At 45.3% G+C, this 13,271-nt stretch overlaps 1 protein-coding gene across 3 annotated transcripts in view; it reads right to left on the minus strand.

Moving 5' to 3' along the window:
* The window catches only part of CTDP1 (CTD phosphatase subunit 1), a 186,646-nt gene that overhangs the window by 52,509 nt on the left and 120,866 nt on the right, over window positions 1-13,271 (minus strand). The gene's annotated exons all lie outside the window — the stretch shown is intronic.

Raw genomic sequence — 13,271 nt, forward strand, 5'->3', positions numbered from 1 at the left:
TTTGTTGGAGGTGGGTAGGAATTCACAAATTCTCGGGACGGAGAACAGCCCTGTCAAACCCGTCTCCCAAACCAGGGAGGACGCTGATCAAATAACGTGAGGTGAAAGAGTGAACTGAAGACCATGTAGTAGCCCTACAAATCTCCTGGATGGGAACATGGACCAAAAAGGCAGCTGATGAGGCCTGCACCCTAGTCGAGTGTGCCCTCACAGTTGATGGCGGGGGGATTCCTGCCAGGTCATAACAGGTACGGATGCATGATGTGATCCAGTTGGAAAGCCACTGAGTGGAAATTGTCTGACCCTTTATGCATTCGGCTGAGGCGATGAACAGCTGCGAGGACTTTCTGAATGGTTTTGTCCGCTCTAGGTAGAAAGCCAGAGCCTGCTGCACATCCAGCATGTAGCGGCGGTGCCCCTCACTGGATGTATGGGGTTTGAGGCAGAGGACCGGCAGGAAAATGTCCTGACCCATGTGGTGGGCCAAGACCATCTTTGGGAGGAATGAAGGATGTGGGCGGAGCTGGACCTTATCCTTATGGACTACCATGTATGGGGGCTTGGAGGTCAGGGCCCCGAGTTCTGAGATCCACAAGCCAACGTGATCGCCACCAGGAAGGCTACTTTCCATGAGAGGTGCGACCAAGAGCATGCAGCTAGCGGCTCAAACAAGGGCCTGTCCGCTGGGCCAGCACCAGGTTCAGGTCCCACCGTGGGACTGGGGGCCTGACGTACGGGAAGAGAAGAGATGATCCAGTCAGCCAGTCATAGTATGGGAGAATACCATGTGGCCCTGCACTGGCGGGTGGAAGGCTGATATGGCCACCAAGTGCACCCTGAGAGACGAGGGCACCGGGCCCTGGGCTCTAAGGTGAAGGAGGTAATCCAAAATGAGCTGAATTGGGGCAGCCACGGGGGAAATGTCCCGCTTATCGGGAAAGCCGAGACCACTTTGTGAACTAGGCTCAGCGCATGGAGAGACATCGGCTTTCCAAGAGGATGCGCTGGACCCCTTCCGAGCACGTCTTTTCCTCCCAGCCTAACCACTGAGCAGCCACGCAGTGAGATGGAGCCCTGCTAAGTTGAGGTGGAGACGGCTGCCCTGGTCCTGGGAGAACAGGTCTGGGCAGGACGGCAACGGCCATGGCAGGGCAATCACCAAGCCCGTGAGAGTCCCATACTAATGCTGCCTGGGACATGCCGGGGAAACCAGTAGGACCCGGGCCCTGTCTGTCTATCTTTTCTAGGACTTTGCCTATCAGTGGGAACGGGGGAAGGCATAGAGAAACCGGCTCAACCAGGACAGGAGGAAGGCATCAGAGATAGTGCCCCATCCCAGCCCCTCCCCGGAGCAGAACCCCTTGCATTTGAACTCCGCTGGCACCACTTCCACTGCTCCTAGGCCAAGGAGCTGCCCCCACCTCCTGCTCGAGCAGAGCCTCATGAGAGGGGTCCCCCAGGAGGGATGGGGGCAGAGGGTTGTTGGGTGGAGTGGAGGTAAACTGGAGGGTGTAAACCCGGAGATGATGTTGAGGACCCATCAGTCCGAGGTCAGCCGTGATCACAACCAGTTGGAGAAGCTTTATTGTGGGTGGATCCCTGACAAGAACTGGCAGGGTGTCCCTAGGCAGCCCATCAAAACCGTCATTTCCCTGCCTGTTTGCCCTCTGAGTACCCAGGTTGGGGGCAGGCGGAGACTGCCTCTCCAGGGTTTCTTATAGTCCCACGACTTTTTATAAGCAGGCTTGTATTTGGAGCAGGCAGCCTGGGCGGGAGCCTGCTGCACCTTAAAACTTAGGTTTAGCTGGAGCCGGAACATAGAGGCCCAGAGTCTGAAGTGTTGTGGGGAAGTCTTTTTGGCCATGCAGTTTTATATCCATTTGTTCTGCAAACAAAGCTTTGCCATCAAACGGGAGGTCCTGCAAGGAGGTCTGTGCCTCACTGGACAGCCTAGAGAGCAGGAGCCACAACGTCCTTCTCATGGACACCGCAGAGGCCATGGACAGCTTGTCTGTGTCCGCCGCTGCCTGCAGGGTTGCCCTGGCAGCCGCTGTACCCTCCTCCACGAGCGCTTTGAATTCCTTCCTGTCACGCTCTTGGAGGAAGTCCTCGAACCTTGGCAAAGAGCCTCACAGGTTGAACTCATACCAGCCCAGGAGAGACTGATGGTTTACCACCTGTAACTGGAAGCTCGAGGACGAATATATTTTCCTTCCAAATGAGTCAGCCTCCTTGAATCTTTATGTTTCAGAGTAGGGGCTGGTTGGCCCTGCTGCTCCCTGCGGTTGACCGACTCAACCACCTGGGAGTTAGGGGCAGAGTGTGTGTGTGTGTAAGTATTCATGCACCTTGGCAGGCACAAAATACCTGCGTTCCGCTCTCTTAGAGGTGGGCGGCCAATGAGGCTGGGGTTTGCCTCAGGGCATTTGAAATTTTCGCTACCCCTTTGTGGAGAGGCAAGGCCACCCTGCCCGGTACCGAGGCAGACAGTACGTTAAACAGGGAGTCCGAGGGCTCCTCGACCTACTCTGCCTGGAGGCTGACGCTTGATGCCACCCTTTTTAATAGTTTTTGGTGAGCCTTAGAGTCTGCATGTGGGATGGAGGGGCTGTAATTGCCTCATCAGAGAAGGGTGAGGAGGCTGGCGCCGTACTTTGCATGCTCGCTGGCGATCGACGCCCAGGGCTGCGGAAGCAGTGCCGTTTCAGGGTCCTAGATCGAGATGACGAACGGGAACAGCGTTGATGTTTGTGTCACGACTGGCTATGATAGCCCCTCTGAGATAGGGGCCTTCAGCGTCATCTGCCTCAGTCCCAGCGGTGTTCACTCCTCGAGGCGGAGCAGTGCCTAGAGTTTCGGTTGGACAGAACCCAGCCAGACAACCTGGTGGGAGTCGATAGCGACCCACATGGACTATGCATAGAACAGTCGCTGAGCAGCGAACGGCATCGGTAACATTCCCTTGACTGAGACCGAGCCAGGGGCAACTGCAGAGATCCCAGTGGCGGCTTGCCTCTGGAGCACAGAGCCAACTCTGGCGGTGCCCCTGGTACCGGCATGGACATGACATCCCGGGCTGCCTGCAGGGCATCCGGACATCTGGGGAAGCCTGCTCCGAACAGGCCAAGCTACTCCGCTCGACTTGAGTCGGAGGCCTGGAGGCTGATGGGGGTCGAGGACTGCCCAACACGGGTCTAGTCTCTGCCCCAGATTTACTGAGGTGTCATGGCAGAGAAGGCCGCCTCTTAGCCTTCTTCGCATGCCCCGCGGACAGGGAGCAGTGCCGACTAGTAGATGACGATGGGAGGGTTGCTGCACACTGACATCGCAAGCCCGGTGCCGACTCTGAGCTGCGCACTGTAGTTGGGGGTCAACGCCGACTCCATGAGAACAGCCTGGAGCCTAATGTCTCTATTCTCTTGGTCCAAGGCTTAAACGACTTGCAAATCTTATAGCTGAGATGAGTTTCACCCAAACAGCATAAACAGCCTGCGTGTGGATCACTCACTGGCATTGGGCACCTACAAGTGTTGCACGACTTAAAACCCGGGGCCCAGGGCATGCCTCAGCCCAGGCACTCTAGCTAAACTAAACTAAAACTAAATCGAGTACTAACTACAGGTCACATACACTGAACAAACAAGAGTTCTGGGGACAAGCTACAGCAAAGCTGGAGCAGAACAGTTCTGAAGCATTTTCACTGGTGGCAAGAAGGAACTGAGGGTGGGGGGAGCACGCAGCACCCTTTATACCGCACCATGGAGACACCACTCCAGAGGTCTCTTGGGGCGCTCCTCTATGGGTAACTGCTAGGGGAAAAACTTCCAACACTGGTGCATGTGGCGAACATGCACACCTATTGTGGAATAGACATGAGCGATCACTCGAAGAAGAATGTAATAATTACACACCAACAGAGTCTTGAGTATTAATCCTTGTCCTCTGTGGAAAGATCATGAACTACAGAAACCATGCCTATGGAAAGCATTTAAAATACTTGACTTTTAGCAATACAGTACTTAAAATAAAAAACAAAAACACAACACTGTTGATATCTGTTATAGAGAGTTTATGAGAAGGACACTTACCCTAAAATTACAAGTGATAAAGATAAATGTGTTGTCACATAAATCATAGTGAACATGACTGGAGTAGGTTATGAAATGATTTGGGCGTGATTAGTAATTTGACACAATTAAACAAGAACTCTGATCAAATCTATAGGGGGCTACATTATTTGTTCCACCTCAGCACTAAGGAGTTCCTAGAGGTCTGCAGCCAAGCTGATTGCTACAAGGGGAGGATTTCCCCTCAGGGCTCTTTAACCTTGTTAGGTTAGTATTCTTTGTTTTCCCTGCTAAACCCTGCTATTAATTACCTTCAAAGGCAGGTAGTAACCCTTAGGTAGGGAATACTGGAAAGGCTGCATAAGATGCTGTACTGATTACTTATTTTCTATTCAAAATTACAATAAAGGATTCAGTACACAATGCTGAATTACGGACGGCTATGGCAGGACAAACTGATCTCATTGCTGCATCCAGCAAGCACATTGCTCTTGTGTTCTGAAGTTGCTGATACCCTGAACTCTGCAGTTTTGGCCTCTGACATCATAAATTGTTTGAGTTCTGAAACCTAACCCAGCATAGCATGGTTTGATTAAAAAAAAAAAAAAAAAAAAAAAAAAAAAAAAGGAAAAGGAGCTTTATATCAGTTATACAACAGATACAGTAATTAAATGGCACTAGAAAACGGGTTTTCTTAAATTTAATTGTTCTGTACCAGAGTAAGCTTGCTTTTCAACTGAACTGAGAAACAGAGGAGGAAGTGCAAAAAAGATGTCTATAAGGCACCTAATTCCCCTATTTTGCACCTTCAAGGCTGAAAGTGTAACTCAAAGCAGCTTTAAGGGTGCAGTATATACGACCAGCTGTATACAGCCCACAGGGCTGCACTGGCAGCCAAGAATAGTTAAAGGATGTGTGTTCTGCCAACCTCCACTTCCTCTCCCCACCTCTGAACACCCTATATGCTGGAGGCTGCAAAGGAAAGGGAAGCAGAACCAGTACCACCTAGGGACCCTACCATACTGATTGGCAACCCTACCATTAGAGTGCTCAATGTTCTACTCACCTAAAACCAAACACCCTTGCCCTGCCCCTTCTCCGAAGCCCTGCCCATGCTCACTCCATCGCCCCCCTCTGCCCCTTCTCCGAAGCCCTGCCCATGCTCACTCCATCGCCCCCCTCTGTCGTTCACTCTCCCCAGCCTCACTCACTTGCTCATTTTCACTGGGCTGGGACAGGGGTTTGGGATGCAGGGGATGCCAGGGGTGTGGCTAGGTTTGGATGTAGAAGGGACTGAGAGGTTCGGGGGCGGGAATCAGGGCTGGGGCAGTGGGTTGGGGCATGGAATGAGGGCTCCAGCTGGGGGTGCAGGCTCTGGGGATGAGGGGCTTGGGATGCAGGAGGGTGCTCCAGGCTGAGATCGAGTGGTTCAGAGAGGGGAGGGGAATCACGGCTGGGGCAGGGGGTTGGGGCACAGGAAGGAATGCAGGCTCCAGGCGGAACTTACCTCAAGCAGCTCCCAGAAGAAGAGGCATGTCCCCCTCTTCCCAGCTCCTGCATGGAGGTGTGGCCAGGTGGCTCTGCGTGTTGCCCACAGGTGCCACCCCTAGAACTCCGACTGGCCTCAGTTCCTGGCCAATGGGAGCTGCAGAACCAGGACTTGGGGCAGGGGCAGTGTGTGAAGACCCCTGGTTCCCCCTACATGTAGGAGCCGGAGGGAGAACATGCTGCTGCTTCTGGGAGCTGAGCAGTGCCACAGCAGGCAGGGAGCCTGCCTTAGCCCCACTGTGCCACTGACCTGACTTTTAATGGCTTGGTCAGCAATGCTGACTGGAGCTGTCAGGGTCCCTTTTCAACTGGGCATTCCGGTCAAAAAGTGAACATCTGGCAACCCTGGACCAGTGGCCAGGTAACATCTTGCTTACAAACCTTTGCATATGAGTGACATAAAGAGACCATAGTGGAGAATGAGGGTCAAAATATGTAGGTCTTGCTTTATTATAAAGAATTATATATTTAAGAATACACTAAGGTTATGTCTAAACTGCAGCCAGATATGTGATTAGCAGTTCATGTAGACTTACCTGCACTAGCTTAAATCAAGCTGTCTTGCTAAAAAGAGAAGTGAGGACGTTGTGGTGCAGACTTCAGAGCAGGCTGCAGAAGCAAGTACATACCCACGAGGGTTAGCCAGGTTTCAGTAGCCTGTGCTGAAGCCTGCAGTGCTGCATCCTCACTTCGATTTCTGACAAACCAGTTAGATGAAAGCTAATGCAGGTATATCTGCTGGAGCCGTTTATCATACCGCTAGCTGAAGTGCCAACAATCCAAAACCAGTTAATACCAAGAGATCACTGCAAAATAATCACATTAATGATGTGCTTTTGACTTTAAACATGGGGTACAATATGTATAAACATATTTTTAAACAATCCATAGTAGAGAATTATAAAGAAAAATTTAAATTTGCAATAAAACTAAAATTTACAACTAAATAAATTCTGACACTATATGGAACTTTTCACATGTACTATTTAAACTGCAAGGTTGATTTATAAGTTACTTATTCATGAAAACTAACCTCCAAATTTTCAAAAGCTCCTAAATTACTTAGGTGCTTAAGTCCTATTGAAGATCAACAAGACTTATGAACCTAAGTTACTTAGGTGCTTTTGCACGTTTTTGCCCTAAATGCTTAATTTTTAGATCAGCACTATCTGAACTAATATTAATCTTTAGCTTATCATTCTCATCTCTTTAGAAAGCTACGCTACAGAATTTTGAAGTCCTATGGATTTCAAGGACATGTGTCTCAATCTGAGAACTGGAGAAAAACTTGAGGAAAGAAAATCTACTGGTCCGAGTGTTAGAGAAAATTAAAACAAAGTTCACAATATTGCTTTCTTTAGACAGCATGTAAAGACGACAGAGGAGCAGGACTAAAATTCCAACCTTCTAAGATGAGGTGCTGATTCCTTTAAAGTATAGTAGCATTTCAGGTAAAGAAGAGTAGAATGCTGAAGACAGAAGCTGAAAAACAGGTTTATAAAAAAAACTTTAGGTTTCTTAAAGAAATCGTAGTCAGAAGTCACTGGGAGAGACTTTCCATCCTCTCCCAGGCTACCCTAAAGAAAAGTAGCACATCAAGAAATTGGAAGGCAACTGTTTGCTGAGAATCAGTGCAATATCAATTCTGAAATTGCGAGGATGATGCTTGTTCAGCCTTAACTCCTTACTCTTACATCTGCCTTACAAAATTGACATGAAATATTTATCAACGGATGCATAAAGTCATTTTTCCATCCTTTACCATGATGAGTGAGACTGTTGCCTTTTATAAATGCCTTTTCAGAATCCTACTGCTTCTCAAAACAGGAAACAAAATCAGATTCATGTGAATATTATAACCCTGTATTCAACCAAGTCCTTATTAATATGTTGACTTAGATTCATGCATTATGCTATTCATATGTCATTCAGCTACCTCTATTAGATATCAACCTTTACAACTGTACACACATAACTTTTGCAAAGATTACACAATTTGTCAGAGGCTTAGGACACGACTACACTACAAACCTTGACTGAGCAAGTTATGTCAGCATAAATCTGCCTCAGTTAGTGTATTGCTTCTGTATGCGCATGCATGCTTGGCTACTCATGATGGTGCTGCATGTATTCACCAGGAGTGCTTTTGTTGATGCACAGTGCCTAGGCAGCATGGGTAGCTACCCCAGTTTGCAACTTGGCACTGTCCATGCACTGTCTTTTGGGAAGTTTTGGCAATGCATGGTGGGGACAGAAAAAAGTCACACAGTGGCTACTAGGAGCAAGGGGTAAAGTTCTTACCATGCAACTTTCTCCATCCCATAATGACATCCATATCCCATAATTTTTGTGCCTTTTATAAAAATCCTATAAACCTGCACAGACCTCCTTGCTGTCCGCCTTCTCTGACAGAAGCATGAAACCCATGCAGCTTTGCACTACTGCATTGAGCACTGCAAGCACAGGACTCACAATCATCTGGTATTTGCAGAGCCGCACAAAGAAATGAATGGGCACAGCACATGACTATTTCTTGGAGGACAGATTGCTGTGAGATATAGTGAGAAACCATTAAAGGTTGTTGGCGGCATTCAAGGAGAATGCTTTAACTGGAGAAGTACTACTTCTGGGCCTGAGGAAAAAAGCACTCCCTGGTGGGAATCACATTATAAATGCAGGTCTATGATGAACAGCAGCTGCAGAACTTTTGGATGCAAAAGGCCACAATCTTGGATCTGCGTGCCTAGCTCACCTCAGCCCTTCAGTGCAGGGACACCAGAATGAGTGCGGCACTGACTGTGCAGAACTGAATGGCAATTGTCCCTGCTTGACTGCTGGCACTGCCTGGACTGTGATGGAGTCTCAAACAAGTCCTGGCTTGCAGAGTAAATGGGCCTCCCTGTTCCATGTCCCCTATCCTCCTCCTCGCTGTTCATGGCAGTGGCCTGTGGCTCAGGCTCCTCAGAGGTATTCATGGTGGCCTCTGAGATGGTGATGGTCTCTGCCAAGTATAGCATGCAGGCTCTTTGTAAAAGCAGTATGTCTGTGGCTTGACATCAATTAACTGCTGGCCTCCATGGCCCTTTGGTATGCCTGCTACAGGTCCTTTGCTGTTGTATCCCTTTCTCCTGCATCCCCTGTGCAATCTGCTCATAGATGTCCATGTTTCTATGGCTGGTCCATAGCTTTGTGTGCCCAGCCTTTTCTTCCCACAGGCTCAGGAGATCCAATGTCTCCTGTCTACTCCAGGCTGGAGCTTGTCAGGTGCATTTAGCTGGCATGGTCGGCTGGGCAGTTGCACACAAGGAAGAGCTGCCGGTGGGCTCACCAAGCTGGTCAATCAGGAAAAGCCATATCAAAAATTCACAGGGTTTTAAAGGGGAGCATGGGAGACTTCTGTTCTCCACAACACGGGCAGCGGAGTTCACAATTGTGATCTGAGTGGTCAGTGTTGGGTGTTTTGTGACAGCTGCTGGAGGACTGTTTGGTCAACATAGGTAACACTCCTATTATGTCAACCTCAGTACACTGACTATAGCTCAGTGCTATTCAGGGAGTTGGTATTACTGCACTGTCATAACGGGTGCTTACATCAATGGGAGACAAATTTAAGTGTAGACACAAGCACAGTGAAGTCGATGCAAGGTGGCTTACATCAACCTAATTTTGTAGTGTAGATTCATTACTCATACAATAAGTTTAACTACAAATTCAGTCTGAAATTAAGCTGTTTTTTTTTTTTAAAAAGGAATTTTGAAAAATATTCAGAATGAATTTAAAAGCTTACTGTAGGAAACCTTCACATATTTGCAGAAGAATGTCAGCAATTTCTGAGATTTTAAACACTTTCCTCCTACAGCCCCTCATTCTCTTCCTGATAGAACCAAAAGATTCTAGTCTTCACTCCACCAATCACCCAGAGATAACAGTATTTTTAAATAAACCCATATTTCTCATATGCTCAACTTCCTCCTTAAGTTACAGGAAACAAAGAATAGGGTTTGAGTGGCAAATCTGCTTTGGAGAGTGTAAGAAAATTTGAGAATGTTTTGAATATTTAGAATTTTACAGAACTCTCTTAGCTAAGAAATTTAAACCTCTATTGTTTTAGTTTAAGTAGGGTGAAAGCTTTATTGTATGCAGATTTTCTGAAAAGCATTAAATGTTTTATCACTTGGTAGTGCAGCAGCTTATTAGGTATAGAACTGAAGTCTTTGGAGAAAAAATATCTTCCAGTAACTCCAACTCAAGAGTGTGGAAAGCTTTTTTAAGTTTTAGCTTTACATTTAAAGTTTTATAGATTTATCATATATAGAGAAGATTAAATATACATACTTTTATACCTTACAGTTTATGCATTTGCGCCTAAATCAAGGATGGATATAAAAACAAGGAATGCTTTCTTTCTCTAACAAAATATAGATAAAGATGGCCAGAGAGAGTATTTCATAGTTGCCTTCTAGCCTTGATTTAGGGAAAAATGATTTTTAAGACATTGTAAAAGAAAATCTGCTTTCCCCAGCTTTTCTTGTATAAAGGAAATTCTAATTTCTGTTCAGGAAAGTGCCTTGGTACTGGATTGGGTTTTGCTGCTAGTGGTGCTGCTGTCAGCTCACAGGTGTCGAAGACTACAATGGAAACGTAGAACATCTGCTTCCTGAGATGGAAACCACCACAGAGAATTTACCACATATAGCTTTAAAGACTTCTCCTTTTACTTGTTAAGTGAAATATAATTCTAATCAGTAGCCATCTATCAGGGTGGTGGATTATATGTTGCAGCAGGAGAACTCCTCCCATTAGCATAGGTAGTGTCTTCACTGAAGCCATGCAGCTGCACTGCTATAGCAGTTTGTGTCTAGACAAGCCCTTCCATGCTTTGATTAGCAGCAGCAAAATAGTTAACGTTGACATATAAATCATTAGGCATCTAAGTTAATACTCCACGGAGGTGAATAAGGCAGTATATACCTTCACAGCTACTGTAACAGGCTTTCCACAGACTGAGGCATCAGTTTACACTCATTTAGAGATTAATCACAGTTTTAATTGCAATGTTAAACAGAATACCAATTGAAATTTATTCAATATTTTTGGATGGTTTTTCTATTTTTCAAATATATGAATTTCAATTAGAACACACAATAAAGTGTATAGTGCTCACTTTTTTAAAAAAATACAAATATTTATACTGTAAAAATGATAAATATTTTTTTAATTCATCTCATACAAGTACTGTAGTGCACTCCTCTGGAATGTGGTTGAAACACAAAGGGCCATATGAATCTTTAGAGCATCTGGGCACAAATATCTTGCGACGCCGGCAGGGCCGGCTCTAGCCATTTCGCTGCCCCAAGCACGGCGGCACACTGCGGGGAGCGCTCTGCCGCTCGCCGGTCCCACGGCTCCGGTGGACCTCCCGCAGGCGTGCCTACGGAGGGTCCGCTGGTCCCGCGGCTCTGGTGGACCTCCTGCAAGCGTGCCTGTGGATGCTCCACCGGAGCCACGGGACCAGCGGACCCTCCGCAGGCACATCTGCGGGAGGTCCACTGGAGCTGCCTGCCGCCCTCCCGGCAACCGGCAGAGCGCCCCCCGTGGCATGCCACCCCAAGCACGCTGGGACCTGGAGCCGGCCCTGGATGCCGGCTATAACAGTGCCATGCAAACGTCTGTTTTCACTTTCAGGTGACATTGTAAACAAGAAGTAGGCAGCATTATCTCCTACAAATGTAAAGAAACTTGTTTGTCTGAGCGATTGGCTGAACAAGAAGTAGGACTGAGTGGACTTGTAGATTTTAAAGTTTTACATTGTTTTATTTTTGAATGCAGTATTTTGTACATAATTCTACATTCATAAGTTCAACTTTCACAGTAAAGAGACTGCACTACAGTACATACATAAGGTGAACTGACATTTTTTTAAATCTTTTTACAGTGCAAATATTTGTAATAAAAATATTAAGTGAGCAGCGTACACTTTGTATTCTGTGTTGTAACTGAAATCAATACATTGGAAAATGTAGAAAACATGCAAAAATATTTAAATGGTATTTTATTATTGTTTAACACGGCGATTAATCGGGTGATTAATCGTGATCAATTTTTTAAAATCACTTGACAGCCCTACTAGAGAGAGATACCTTTGAAATGAAAGCTGAGATTCTAGAGAACAAGGCTGTGTTTAAAAAAAGCACATGGCTTGCCAACCTGGCCCAATTTAAGACCAGCTTATGCCCAAGTACAGTTAATCCTGCATTATATGGTGCAATATATGTTATGACGATGGCAACTTATGCTTTGGATGGATGGATGCATGGAAGAGATTTAATGGGTATTTTGCAAAATAGGTAAGATTATATACATGTACAGAAGACATTTAATCAGTTACTGTTTAAGACATTAAATAAATCAAGGAAGTCTGTCTGAGGCTAGGTCTGCAGTTCAAAAATGTGTGGGTTTTTATATCAACGTATGTATTCCTGATGTAAAATCCTAATGAAGACAAGGCATTGTAATGTTTTCTTTGATATAGCTAACTGAAGAAAACCTTTGGTGCAGGGTGCGAGTTTACTTCAACTAGCTACCTGTGGACAATGCTACTTGTGCGTTGTCTCCACTAGAATTTTACATTGAGATAGCTATCATCAGATGTGACAGAATTCGATAAATTTTTTTTATAATTTAATTTTAATGTTTATTTTTAAGCATGCTCTATCAATTTACATTTTCACAGTTGTGCAAAATTAGGGATTTTATTTTGTTCAATTTTTATTCATGTAAATTCTCATGATTGTGAGAAAGTAAGGAGGGAGTTAGATAATTAAATGACACTAGATGTTGAGATTAAATAAGTTAAAGCTTTATAACTGTTATAACCATTAATACACCAATTGTCAACATCACATATCATATGCAAAGTAAATATCCTTAACTCAAACTCTAGGTTCTCAACCAGCATTTTTCTTATTTGGCCAAGCTGTACATTTCAATTATTGATGGAAATTTTCTTTTGTCAATGTGTGTGCACAAGTGTGTGTGTGGAGGTTTACCAATATTTACTGATAAAAATGTAATCCTTCCAAGCCTAGATATCTTTATGTAAAAAATAAACCTTTCACCTTTTATCTTTCTTTGCAGTAAAGACAAAGTCTTATTCTCCTATTTGCCATAACTGAGTCTAGACCACATTTTGGCAGAACCATTTCCTTTTTCTGTTTCAAAAACTCCTCCAATTTCCACATAAAACAGTTAATGAATAGAAAACTAAGAGAAGTCCAGACCACATAGCTCAATTACAGAACTTACAAAACAAAAACAAAATTGAACAAAAAATTCTAGTGTTAGACTACAAATTAGGGCAGGATTCACTGAAACAAAAAACAGAAGAATGACTTATAGCCACTAAATTTTAGCAGTAATTTTGATAACTTTCAAAATCTACTGATGTGTAACACAACCTCAATTCAATAAATGTTCTGTCCTTGCAGGGATCCCACAGCATACAAAATTTAAAATGTGCACAGGGTATGATATCTGTAAAATCTAAATATATTGTTGTTGCCACCCCTCTACTCATTACTGTAGACAAGTGTGTTACACAAATTGCTTGCACTTGAAAAAGAAAGCAAAATATTATTTACTTAACGTAAATGAGGC

This window comes from Gopherus flavomarginatus, chromosome 2 (assembly GCF_025201925.1).
Source record: "Gopherus flavomarginatus isolate rGopFla2 chromosome 2, rGopFla2.mat.asm, whole genome shotgun sequence".
NCBI classification, from domain to species: domain Eukaryota; kingdom Metazoa; phylum Chordata; order Testudines; family Testudinidae; genus Gopherus; species Gopherus flavomarginatus.